We start from the raw sequence: 14,398 nt of genomic DNA, 5'->3' as shown, positions 1-14,398 counted from the left end.
AGAGGGCCCCCAGTTGAAGTCCTAGTTGGGGGACCTGTAACAGAACATCAAATGGGGACCTTTCTGTGTGGAGATTGAATCTTCTCCCTGTGCATGCGTGGGTTCTCTCCGAGGTCTCCATCCAAAAACATGCTTCGTAGGTCTAAATTGTCCATAGGTGTGAGTGTGAAAGTGAATGGATGTGTGATATGTGGCCATGCGACGGACTGGGGACCTGTCTAGGGTGTCCCTTACCTTCGACCACAAGTGGCCAGGAAAGGCTCCATCAGCCCTGTCACCCCGAAAGGGACAAAACGGAAGAAGACGAATGAACACATAATCCAGAACTGTGCTCGCAGGCATAACTTGTATAATACTAACAAATAAGTGAACTACAACAAAGAGAAGGTTTTACTGACCAGCTGATCAAATTAAACTGAATGCTGGTATTTAAATGAACTGGTAACATTGGGAGTGGGGTCATCTAGACCCCACAAGGCAGTGAGCTAAACCTTTTTTCTTCAATCACATGTGATCTTCACTGATGTCCATGGATTACATGAAATCCTCTTCACCTTTATCCACCTGTGTCGTGCTAGGAATAACACGTCAATGTAAGGATTGGGTCATCTGGACCCCATAGGATAGCACAAGGGTTAAGGAAAAAAGAAAATAGGTACAGTCCATTTGCAGACATGTTCCTTTAGGATTCAATACAACCTACAAATGATAAAGCTACAAAGTCATTCAATCCCATCTAATAAGTCACAAACTATTCTTTTTACAGAGCACAGTCATTCTCCCTCCTGTCCTGAAATAGATGCCACAAAACCTTCAGTCACATCCCCTCTCCCTCTTAATACTTTACATTCATATGAGAATCGTCATTCTGAATGCATGCTTTAGTATACACTGAATTTCTGTTAAGACAAGGTTCTGTTTTTCCAGCCTGTTCCCCTGTTGTCATCTGCTTTGACACTTTTTTGACACCTTCTTTCAGTTCAAAACGTCAGACTCCCACAGCTCCCACCGTGTGGGGCAGTTAAGACTGAATCCATCGGGGGTTTATTGGTAGCAGAGCCCTTCATGCTAAGAATTTTACACATACAAAAAAATGGAAAATGGCCAAAAATACTTACATTCAGAATCTATATTTTCATCTGGACAGTTGGCAGTCATAGAATGGAAGGAAAATGTGACAATGACTGTTTCTATACTGATGAAACTGACTGCAGATATTTTTGTTTTGGTTTATTTAAAGGATAATATCATTTGAAAATAATTTGTAGAGTCACAGCATTTATGACACACATTATGATAAGGATAACCAGAAATTTAAACATACTAAAAAATAATTGTGCAAGGATAAAGTTTTTGATTGATAAGCGCTCAGTTTGTATCAGGGTAAGTACCCTGAGCAATAGCAGAGTCCCAGATCAATAGAATAAAAACATGACTATGGATTCCTAGCTATTCTGCTGAACTCAAAATTTGAAAAGAAGAAAGAAAATAAAAACCTGAACGAGCCTGACATCTTTTAGTTTTAGGTCTGACAGACCACTCCAATCAAAATATTGTTTTTGGTGCTTTTAACATCAACAGCAGCATTTTTCTCATAATGGAGGACATGTACTGTATAAAGAAAATTAAGACACTACATATCTGCATATTTCTTTAATCACATCACTATAAAGGAGCAGTCAAATATGCAGTTTGAAAAGCTTGCAATTGTTATGCAAAATCTACTATTGGCTGCTCCCTGCTCTGCGCCACTCTGATACGTCTTTGTTTTGGGGTGGCCGTTGTGTGGCGGTAGGGCGGACAACCTCTGGTCAGAAGATTGCAGGTTTAATTCTCGTGTGTATGGGTGAATGGGGGCTGTGACTTTAAAGCACTCTGGGCCTTTCCAAGAAGGTTAAAAAGTGCTGTACAAGTTTATGCCATTTCTTCGTCTGAGCTGGCATCTGGCTCAAAACTGTATGGCTGGAGAGCTCCAAGATTGCGCGCCAATATTTTGTTGGGCCAATAATGTTAGGTTGGGATTGTGAGAGGCTGTAAGCTAGTAGATGAGCCTATAAACAGATAGATCATGAGAAGCGGACTTACTCTCAGCCAACAGTTCTGCTAACAACTCAGAGGTGACTTTCTGATAAACTTCTGCTGCTCTGCAGAAACTATGACTTAGAAAACGACACAGGTTTTTGGATTTTGGCAAAAACGACATAATGAATATTAAAAGAACACTGGGAAAGCTTTTCCAATCGATCAAAAGATGATTGGAGTGGTCCTTTTACCTGTTTGGACTATTGGAGATGAAAAAATTGTTGTCCGTGTTAAAATAAATCTTTTAAGCAGCATTAACGAAATCATTATTTTTAAGCCGCTGTCTAATCACTGAAACCCTCAAATGCTGTTTGGTACATGAAAAATTTAGCTGCAGATGATTCCAGAGAATATACTGAACATTATGAACAGTATCTTGGTCAAGTAGTAAAGTGGCTGTAAGTCTAGATGACACCGCAAATCTCACATCGACAGAAGTGTGAAGATCCTTGTGGGCTAAATAAATACACCGAGGCATCAAGAAGACGTGTGACCTAGTTGGCTTAACCTGCCATTGTTAAAGTTTGGTCTCAGAGCCAGCTGTGACTTGTCTTCTGCTGTCAGCTAGAATCATGAGCTGTAGGACAGATGGACGGAGAAGACACTCGCTGCTTGTATTTCTGTGCCTCTCCAGTTTGCCTGTGTAGGCAAAGTTGCCATCTTTAAGTGCTGTATGCCTGTGCACTGCCCGGCCGCCTGGGAACACACTGGCCATATGCACAATAATGTTGGCAGACAAGCAACGTTAACGGCGGTGGAAAAGGCCATTCAACTCTGCTCACTTGGTCTGTTTTGGCTCCTGTTGTCTAGACAGCACCTAGAAACATTAAGGCGCATTACATGCAGCACACAGAAGCAGTGAGTACACTACTGAGCAAAAAACGTCTAAATGTCAAATCATTTAAAATTGTATATACAATAACTGAGTTAACTCATCATTGGATAAAACAAGATTTGTTCTTATGCATGATTAAAAAGTAATGCTTTCAATTTTTTGTGCTTATGTATCAACTAAAAATGCAACAAAATATTTCCTGTGAAAAAACTATGAGGATCTGGGATTTTATTTTCTTGGCACATGTGCATTAGTGTTCTGCTAATAGGCATTTTGTACATTGGTGTCAAAACTGTCCTGCGTATGGTTAAGTCCTGGTCAGGGTTGGGGCATCCGTCCCTAAAGATTGCTTTTATATTGCGAAGAACTTTTGCAGCCACGTTATTAATGGCAGTGTAAACAAAAACTGGCAGACGCACGTAGAGGTGGAACATTAATGCACAAAAAACATTTTCTGTTCCCTTGTTTCACATTTACTCAAAAAAAGTAATGCGATCTTTCCCAGTCTTTCAGCTTGTGTTCACTTTATGTTACTTCAACAGTGACAAAACTGAAATGATGCTTAAATTAAAAACAATTTTGTTACATAAACAAATTGATTTTGTACAAATGTCAATTGAGCTTTCTGTCAAATCTGGGCTGAAAATTTGACCTGAACTTTAGAACAGTGGTCTTCAACCTCTGGGCCGCTCACAGACACCGGTACTTGGGTCAACTGGTACTGGTCAGCAGTGACATCTCTTGTTATTTCTGTTTTATTTATTATCTAACTCTGAGGGAAGTTTTACTTTGTAATACCACTGGATTCTCTCCACCACATCCATCTATGATTCACTCTTGATGCATGTCAAGATACTCGCCCCTTCACGTGTCCTAAAAGTCGGATGAGATTGAAGTTGGCATTCAGTTCTTAGCCTGCACTTTAACATTTAAGGAAAAATATCACATTTGTGTGAGTCCTACATGAAATCAAACGTACAAAGACAGTTTAGCTTTTTATTTAAAAGTTAAGTGAAATGAAAAACTTTTGAAAAGAAATCAGACCCTAACTCTGGCAGGTCCATGAAAATATTGTGGCAACCTGAGGGCTAGCCCCGCCTATTGCCAATAAGACTCCTGGGAAATGTGAGATCCTCTACCATGAGTGAGAAAGCTGTTGAGGGAAGTCACCCACGTGTTGTATGCTGTTTGTGGGTGTGCTCCAATGAATGCACTTTAATGCCAGAAAGGAAATTGAGTGGTTGGCTTTTCTGTCTAACACTCTCCCTGAAACTGTTTGGTGTTGTGCGGCGAATCAGGCATGGACAGCTGTCCAACTCAGCCAGATAGTAGCTGGATCATTACAACATTTTTCAACTTTAACCCTTGTTCTATCCTAGGCACTTTAACATTGGGAATTGGGTCATCTAGACCCCGCTAGACAGCGCGCTGAACCTTTTTTTTCCCAATGATTTGTGATTTTCACTGGTATCCATGGATTACATGAAATCTTTCCACCTTTATCCACCTTTGTCATGGTAGGGAGAACACGTCAATGTAAGGGTGGGGTCATAGGATTGCACAGGGGTTCAGCCAGTCCATGGTCTACTAAAAGTTGGAGATCACTGCTTTGGGACACATTACTGTGGCCAAATGCACCCGACTTCCATGTTTGAGGTTACAACCAAAATAACTTCCCCCTGAGCTGTTTCTTTTGCAGTTTGTTTTTCTGATACCGTGTCTTTAGCAGGTGTGTAACTATTGCCTCTTGACCAGGACTCCCTTGAAGAAGAGATCACTGGATCTCAATGGGATTTTTTTTTCCAGGTTAAATGGTTAAGTAAATAAAAGTAAAAACATTGTGACATAAGGTTTAAGTTATTCCAGCTATCTCGACTTGTTTATTTCATTCAGGGCTTTTGTGGAGCATCGTCAAAGAAATTGTCATTTTTGATGTGGCTCATGATGGAGCTTCTGTGTTATCGCAACATTAGTCAACATTTCATTCTTTTTTGTTGACAAGTCAAAGGAAAAAGGCTGATATCACGTCATAGATAGAAATTTGCCTGAATGAAAAATGTTTTTTTAGTTTTTGTCACTGAGCAAGCAAACATTTTTTTTGGTTCCAAATTGAATGACAACATGTTAGGTGATCAGACAATAACTTTGTGCGGGGGCACACTCTAATGTTGTTTACACAGTCAAGTGTACGGTGTGCTCTAATGAGAATGAATGTTACAGTAAGGACTCTTATGTTCTCCACTGAAGCGTGTTTCTTGGGATTTTCTTAAAGATGAACTCTTGCATATTTCCATGTTCCCTCCACTGTGAATTAAAACCACAAACATTCACCTCCTATTGAGTGAATTACCACATAATGTGAGACACAACTAGTATTTACCAAGACACTACTTACATGGATTCAGAAAATAAATCCAGTCCTCCAAAGCAGTCAAAATCCTCAAATTCTTTTCTTCATCGATGCGAACACTGTACATTTAAATCCCTTTATTACTAAGAAAATGGACTCCTAAGGGACTTAACAGAGTAATGCAATGTAAGCTAAGAGCATTATGTTTTTTCAGCCCTTCTAAATTGCTTTTGTGCACCAAAAAAAAAAAGGATCCAGCAGCAAAAATTGTTTCTGAAGCCCTCCAGTCTTCGTCCAATCAGGCTGGGCGTAGAGCAGTAATACTGTGCTCCTTATCTGTCATGCAGGGCTGTAAATAAGCCTGACTTCTTCTCCTCAGCGAGACACAGTTTTCAGCTTTAATTGGTGTCTATTGATGACAAATAAAACAAGTGCCTGTCATGATGTATTCAGCCATTGTTCTCAGTCAATGTGGTCAGTGTAAAATATTAAACCTAGAATTTCCTGCGTTTTGTCATCTTTTGAATTGAACAATTGAAAAAAAGAAAATGATAGCTTTTTGATTATACCTTCATGGGGAAGCAGAAGTTGATCTCACGTCTTTCTTTAAAAAAAAATGCTGAATTATTAGTTAAATAAATAAATAATTTTTTGCAGTGTTCAGAAAAAATTAATAGCAGGTGAAAAAAATTGATTTTCCATGAATACTTCTAAAGTAAAAAGGATCCAAAATCATCATTTAACTGTAATAGTTGACTCCCTCTGAATAAGTAAGCATGTGTGTCATGTCTTCCTGGAAATGTTTTGTGTGTGATTTAGTGTGCGTGGTTTCAGATTGTGGGTCCCCCTCCCCCCAACTTCCAAAGGAAAATTCACATGACCAACATGGATCTAAGGATCAGACAAAGAATGCTGCTGACAGCTTTTTCTTTTTTTTACTTTGAAATTATTAATTCAAGAAAAAAATGAAGCCAAAATATAAAAGAAAAATAGGGACAATACTAAGTTCCCCTTAAGGCACCTTCAAGCCAAAGGTGGCAGCTTTGAAAAACAATCGATTTGAAAGGACAGCTCCACAATGCAGGCGTGTTGGCGCTCTGGGAATTATGAAAAGCAAAAGCAGCAGCTCTGTGATGCCATGAGCAGAGATTTGACACAGTGGTCTCATGAACCCACAGCCTTATCATTTTATTTATCTGTAGCATGGCTAATGTTTTCTGTTTAGGATAGGATAAATCCATGTTGCAGTCAGAGTCAAGGGTGCAACAGATTTACAGCTAGTGAAAGAATTGCTCCACCTTGAAGATGGTGGTCTCAATTTTTGTCTGAACACGTGTTATCTTCATGGATTTTATGAGATACTCTGCCTGGTTTTTGTGCCAGAAAATACACATAATTTCAGTCACTTAGTGTGTTTTCCAAGACATATGTAAATTTTAAAGAAAACTTTTCCTACTTTTCCAATTACGGGAAACTCCAGGTTGCTCAGAAATGAATGTTCACTTTTATAAACAAGTAATTAAAACATATTGAACAGATATGATGCACACAGGAATAATTGCTTCTCACTCCTGTCCATGTTTGTGCTTTCAACACTTTAGACAAAGGTAGCCATTGTCAGAGCTACATTGTTAACATTCTGTAAAACCTGAAATAAAAATGTATACTTTTAACCCAGGAGAACTCTTTTTATTTTTATTTTATTTGTTAGTATTATTTTTTTAATTTTCATTTTTATTTGTTATTGTTTTGGCTGCTGTAACAGCTGTTTCTTTACAGAGTTCGCCAGGGTTGAGTAAAAGAAGTGGCAGAATCTACAATTTTACACTCTGTAAACCAGAAAGTCAGAGCTACATTAAAAAACAAAACAGGTTGTAAAATGACTGAATAATGCCTTTGTATGGACTAAAAGGGCAGAAATGTGTTAAAGTGTATAAAAGCCACTTAAAGGTATAAATGTCACAATTTAGCCTTTTCTTTGAATGTGTTTTCATTTTTTTATAGTAGAGTTTGAAGATCTCAAAAGTGGAAGCAACTTGAAATCCACCATGAGAGTTGAATTAACAGAAAAAAATTAAAACTGTGATTTAAGTTACTTTACAAAAAAAAACAAAAAAAAACAGTGGTTTTAAATTTAAATGGAACCCCTGACTCTTATTCTACACATTCAAAATTGCTTCAACAGATAGAGACATCCATGAAAAGAAACATGTAGCCATTTTCTACGATTCTGTGCTGGAGATTGGCTCTCAGCTATCACTTTCCTCAAAATGCCTGTGGTAACTTGATTCTTGAGTCGGACTGTAAGCTGCTGTGATTTCAAACGAGCGGGAGGCTGAATGTTCCCGAAGCAAAAGCACGAGCTGACTCATGCACTGTAACCCCTGCACCCCAAATCACGCGTCAGTGTTATTTGCCAGGGGACACAATCAAAGAAACACATCAAAGTTCCGCCTGTGCGGCTGATCTGCTGCACGTGCTCATCTGTAATATGAGTCCATGCGCGAACAAAAACAGTCATAGAATCACCCACTAATTGCGCATGAATGCTCTGCGGCGTGACTCATTATGAAAGAGCAATTAGGCCTCAATCACAGGCTTGAATCCAACAGAGAGCTGAAAATGATGAAGCCATCGGCAGGCTTGCCATGTGCAGGTTGGTCCAAACTGACTGTCAGTCCTTGCGGGGATGTCGGCGAGCCCCCACCATGCTCACCTGAAAGTCAGCGCCCCCCTTTTTTACTATATTTTTCATCTTCTCGTTTACAACAAAGCCTTCCTGCTCCCATTAGCGCTGTAGCCATGTGTGACATCATTTGGCGTATATTCCTGTGCCTGGGACAGACTCCAGTACTAATGTGCATTTCAACCCTAAATGTAGGTCTGCTGTGTGGGGGGTGGGGGGCGGGGGGCGTGTGCATGTGTAGGTGTGTTAGAAAGATAGAGATAAAGTCCGGTTGCTTGGTCAGCTCCTGTTGTGTGTTATCTGTTGTGCTGTTGGGGGAAACACATTGCAGTTGTCTCGTTGTCTCTGCCTCTCACAGTGAGTTTCTTCAGACTGGTAGCCGGGAGGTCATCGTTCCCCCAGATCGGCTCAACAGGCGACTGGAGGCAATTTTTACATAGAAATACATATTAACGACACGGTTAAGGCACTTATTCACCAGCTGATTTACATTGCAGAGCAGGGAAGTCCTAAATCAAAGGGATTTGAAAACATTTGACAAAATTTGCAAATTGCATGAGACAAGCTGATTATTTCTCAAGCATGCTGTGGCTTTTGGCCCCAAACTTTCTCTTAATCTTAATTCTTTTATTAGGCAAATCTGACAGTCACTGCTTTGGCACTAATGTAATTAGCCGAAGACGTCTATGACACATTGAAATTTCTGCATACAAGGGCATGTATTAAATATAGCCTCAAAACAAATCCACATGATCACAAACATGTTAAGTGCAGACTCACCCACAATATGTAGCCCCCACCATTTTTAATCTTGTTCTTGGCCAGGACTACTTGGCCCAAAGGCGTTGTCAGCTTTGGGCCAAAGCGACCGTTGTTCAAAAGAGTGTCTGAAGTAATGGCTCCCTCTGATGTGTCCAATAAGTAATCTGTGGTAAATCAATGCCTTCCAGGAACGTCTGGAAGGCAACCAAGCAGACTGATGAACCTTCAAGAAGAAATGACCTCAAAAAAAGAAGGGGCGTGAATACATAAGGCTGGCATTCTCTGAAACGACACTGCCAGGACAGCTCTAAAAAAGAAATTTGTGGGGAGGGGGGAATCAAAACCTTAAGACAGGTGAAACTTGAGGTGGAAAAAAGAACAGAATATCAAGTATAGAAATGAAAGACGAGGAAGAAGACAATCATTGAAGATGTGTTGGTGCTCCTGTGTGAGACAAGGAAATCTTAGTTATGGGTTCAAGGAGAAACCACAAATAAACCTTGAACATGTCTTAAGGGGAGTGCCAATCTAAAATCTTTTGTTTTTTTGTTGTGTTGGTGTGACCAAAACTCACTCTTGGCTATTATTCAAGCTACGTACACACCAGGAATTTGACACACATTCATGAAAGTGCTATGGTGTTCACACCAGAAAAGCAGAGAGGGGCTTCTTCTTTCTTTTTCTTTTTCTTCTGTTTACTAGCACATGTCTGCCACCTACAGTTGGAAGAGGCTTGGTGGGAAATGTCAAAGCTGTGCAAATCTCGTGAATCTTAATCCAGGCTTTTTCTTTCACAGCCCTAGTCCGATTCATGAAAGACTTGGTGTCACAGAAATCTGACCTGGTATTTATTATTTTCTCCTACATGATCATTTTCAAACAGTAGGCACTTCCATGAATAAAAAGGGACGCCACCATGTGTCACCTCCAAATCCAAATCCCTGATTGGTCAAAGTCTGACCCGATTTAACATGCAAAGTGCGTTCAGTGACCATGTATTTTTGGTGTAGATCCTGAAAATGATGAAGATATATAAGATTTTATTCCAACTTTCTTTGTATTGAATTTTCAAACACATTAACATACAGAGAATATTTTCAAGAGGAAAGAGTTTTTCTCTCAGCCATTGTTTCTCTCTCTCTCTCTCTCTCTCTCTCTCTCTCTCTCTCTCACACACACACACACACACACACAGGACAAAACAAAGATCCAGTTACTGCTTATGTGTACACATACAAGCACACCAAAAAATTAATAGATTTTTAAAAAAGGGGGGTGAGAACATTGAACATTGAGTTTTGAATTAAACTGCTTGCATCAACAAATGATTGATAGGACACAGAGAAAGAAAAAGAGATTCAAATCATCCACAAAACCAAATCTAGCGGGCACTGGATCGAGTAATAGCGTCATACCATATGCTTGGCTGAGTGTGTTGAAAATATGTTCCCAAAAACATCTTAATTTGGAACAGGCCCAAAACATATGGGAATGGTTGAAATGTTCTAAATGGGCATGGAGGACATTGACCCACCAACTACTGTGTCAATCATTCCAGATACGACTGAGGTACAATGCTTCTGCTGTGGGTCCACTTCCAATAGGGTGTCTACAAAAGGGGGGTCATTTAGGGTAATTAGGGAATTGTTCCTTCACAAAATCTCTTGCCTGGAGGAAATGGAAATAGTGTGGGTTTGGCAAGTTATACCTGGCTGAAAGACTAGCAAAGGTTGAAAAAATGTTATTGGTATATAGATCCTTGACTTTGTTAAGTCCTTTGCTATGCTAAATTTTAAATACTACATTAGTAACAGAGGGAGCAAAATAACAATTCTTTAGTAGAGGAGACAGTACTGAAGGACCATGCAGACCAAGATGTTTTCTGAATTGTCTTCAGATGGCGACCGTTTCCTTTAAATTGATATTGTCTCCAATGAGAGATAAAGTCAATGGGAATTGAAAGCAGAGAACTGAGGACAAGGAATAAGGAATGGATCCCTTCTCCATCTGCACCCAAACAGGCAAAGAAGTATCGTTGTCACGCATCCAGTAAAGGAGCGTCTGTATATTTGCTGCCCAGTAATATTGCCTGAAGTTGGAAAGGCCAAGACCTCCTTTATTCTTGGGTGATTGTGATACGGATTTGCGGATTCTAAGTATTGTCCTTTTTTTGTTGTTCAGTTCGTGATCTTGTTGTCATTTTCGCAATCAGAGGTTATTACAAGATATTGAAACACAGTTACATGCAATTATTCTAGTGTAGAAAGTGAGAAATTTTAAGGTAAATGTGATGTAGGCAGGAGCCCAAATGCATCGATTATTCCATCATGGTGGTAATCTTCATCCACCTGTTGATATTTAAGATTTTAAATCAGGCAATATTCTGTAATATTATTTATTTTATTTTATATTTAGACTATTTAAAATTGGATTGCCAGGTGGCAACTTGGTGAATTGATTTGTCTCTACAGTTACTTTTGTTTTTAAACAAGCTTCATTTTAGAAGTCTAAGTGTTATCCCTTATTCATCCAAAATGAAACATGAAAAGTCACTATAGCTTTTAGTGGCACTTTAGGAAGCCATAGGATTATATTTCATCAACATTTGCAAACAGCATCAGGTGTATCAGAACACAGACAGACGCTTAGTTTTCCAAGCCTGCTGTGGAAAAAAAATGGGGATTGAAGCATCTATACCCTAAAAAAACCACAACAAATGGAAGTCCAGAAGCTGTGATGAGGAACAGAGTATTATCCCTTCCCCCCAGTGAATTGAATGGTTACCAACATTTCAGAAAATTGTATAACCGCACCGTGGACACATTATTTTCGGAATCCCATCATGTGGATTATCCGATAACCTCCTTGAAACCACCATATGGAGGAAAGCAGGACTCTTAAAAACTTGCAATCTGGAGAGGGGCTGCAGATAAGAGCAGAGGCCCCCGTGTGAATATTAGGTAACATCAGAAGGCCCCAGCTTTAGGCCAAAGACCACATACACTTTAAAAAGTGATTGCAAGGGTAGCATCCTCTGATGACTCCTGTAAACATCTATTTGTGTGGTTATACCGGCCTTGAGGGAAAAAAATGAGCATGTGGCACAGCCTGGCAAGAGCAGAAGAGGACAGAGTCAGGATTTGTATGCGACAGGAGGCTCCTGTTGGAAGAGCTTGTCTGGTCTGTCTGATGCTCAGCGAATCTCAGTGGGTAAGGAGCAGAAGCTCCCACAGTGGGAAGAAGAGACTTATGAGTTTTATTGATCACAGGCCCTTGTGGGTGTGTACGTGTGCAAGGGTGTGTGGTGATTGGGGACAGGCGGGTTTATAGCCATGGTTCTTGAAGAATTCATTACAAACAGAGTGAACTGAAGAGATAAGCTCAGGGGAACCCTTCGGTAATATTTTCAAAATTATACGAGCTGTTATTGAGAGTGTTGACACAGAGCGAGACGTACGACTTGGTTCACTCCAGATCCAACAAAGGCAGACTATCACATCACTAGATGACATGGCTGCCGGATGATCATCTGGCTTCCACATCAATGACAAAAATGAAGAAAAAAGAAAGGAAGTCGAGCATGCTCTGCTGTGCACGGGACGGGAAACCTATGATCGGCTTTGGATTCACTGAAGCACGAAGAGATTATTACATGTCTACAATGTCAGGATCTATGTTTGGAATCTTTCTTTCAAAATTGTGCAAAATGTGTCACAGATGGAATATATTTCTTCAACATTTGCAAACAGCATCAGGTGAAATGTGTATCAGAACACAGACAGAAGCTTGCCTTGTGCTGAACCGTACTCCAAAGCTTTATAGAACGAGTTGTGAATTGGGAGTTTGAAAGAAATGGCACTGAAGAAAGGTCTGAACTCAAGGGGTCAGCAGTTGAAGAGATTTTCTTTTTTCCTTTTTTTATTTGCAAGTCTTTCTTTTTTAGCAGATGTTGGCAAATCCTGTGACCCAGAAAACAAATGTATGTGACTGCATAGACAAGGTTTGAAGTCATGAAGGTTTCTGTAGACATGAGAGCTGGAGAAAAAAAAAAAAAGACTGAATTTTCATTTCTTTGCCAACATTTTTTGAGAGTGCACTGCTAGTCATCTTAACAGCCTGTGGCTTACACATACACAAAGTTCAGTGAGACAAACTTCATAATCTGCTTACCTGTCTTGAACAGAGTTGCTGCTTTTCCTGTCCATAGCTGTTGGTGTTAACATTTCCTTTTTTTTAAGTTACTTGAATGTGTGCCAATGCAGATCAAATAAACAAGAGAGCGGAGAAAGTAAAGCAACTCGTTAAGTCAAAATGTCAAATTATTTATTTTGGCAAGTTTAACTGAAACAGAATAAAAATATAGATTTCAATTGTCATTTTGAAATTATATTTAAACAAATGTTTTTTTTTGTAGGCTATTTATAGGAAAACTATTTAGTTTAAAAGACCCACTCCAATGACAATCATATTTTTGGTGTTATTTTTTTTAACATGATGTAGAAACTGCTATAGGCAGGCAACAAGCTCTAACAAGCAAAAAGATCCATTTTCGTCTCTGTTTTCCTCGTCCGAGCTAGCATCTGGCTCCAAACTGTACGGCTTGATATCTCCGATTTTGATTCCCTTTTTTGTTGCACCGGTAATGTCAAGTTGGGGTTTTAAGCTAGCAATAGAGAGTGTAAACAAAGGAATGATGGGAAATAAGCGGAGGCTTATCCCGCACCACCAATCCCGCCCACAGCTCAGAGGCGAATTTCTGATGAACTCCTGAAGCTTTGCAGAAGATTTTCAAAAAAAAACAACACAGGTTTTTTGATTTTGGCTAAAGACAGCCTTTTTTCGGCACATCCCATCAGGGGTCACCCAAGCGTAATCATAATCAAAAGACCGCTGGGAATGATTTGAAAATAGATAAAAAGATGAGTTGGACTTTAAAGAGTATTAAACCAATAATTTTTTCTTTTTAAGGTCAGATTCAATTGTGCTTTATTGTTTTGACTTTTTGTAAGACTACACATTGTAAAAGAGCACAACAACCCCATAAGAGGTTCTTGGATGATTGATGATAAGAAATCAGAATTAAAACTGACGGTCAGGTTGTTCTGCAGTAGCCGTGTCATGTTGTCATGTGCGTTCATAACAAATGCGTTTTTGACGGCAAAGCTGGCTGCGCTCCCTGAAGCCGTCACTTTTCCCTGGCACTCTAATGAGAGGCTGCTCTGTTTGAAGCACGGCTTCAGCACTGTGGCAGGCCAGGACCAATGCCAACATGAAAAAGGAGCTAGAAGCTAAACGCAGGAACACGTCACCTCCTCCACCCTCCATGACTCCTTCCAGAATACACAGATACATACAGACGGGTGACAAATTAAAGGAAAGTCCTACATAAAACCGTCTCAGCTAGGAGTCACCATCAGAGACTGGCAAGGCAAACATCAGTGTGCTGTAGAATATGTTTGACAGTGACTGTACAAGTAGTGGAGTCATAGAGCAATAATGTTGAAAGCTCCATCATTAACATGGTGTTTTGAGGATTTTCTAGAAGGTTGTTATCCAATAAGTAAGTGTTGAGGTTTCAACATCTGTGAAGGCCAAATAATTTGATATAACTTCTTTTCATCCTTGTTAAAACATTCAACGGTTACTGTTATCATTGGAGAAATGTTTAATCTAAAGGTGTATT

Source organism: Oryzias latipes, chromosome 3 (assembly GCF_053564925.1).
Source record: "Oryzias latipes strain Hd-rR chromosome 3, Olatipes_Hd-rR_3.1".
NCBI lineage: Eukaryota > Metazoa > Chordata > Actinopteri > Beloniformes > Adrianichthyidae > Oryzias > Oryzias latipes.
The sequence above is the reverse complement of the archived record's forward strand: the minus strand, read 5'-3'. Positions refer to the sequence as shown.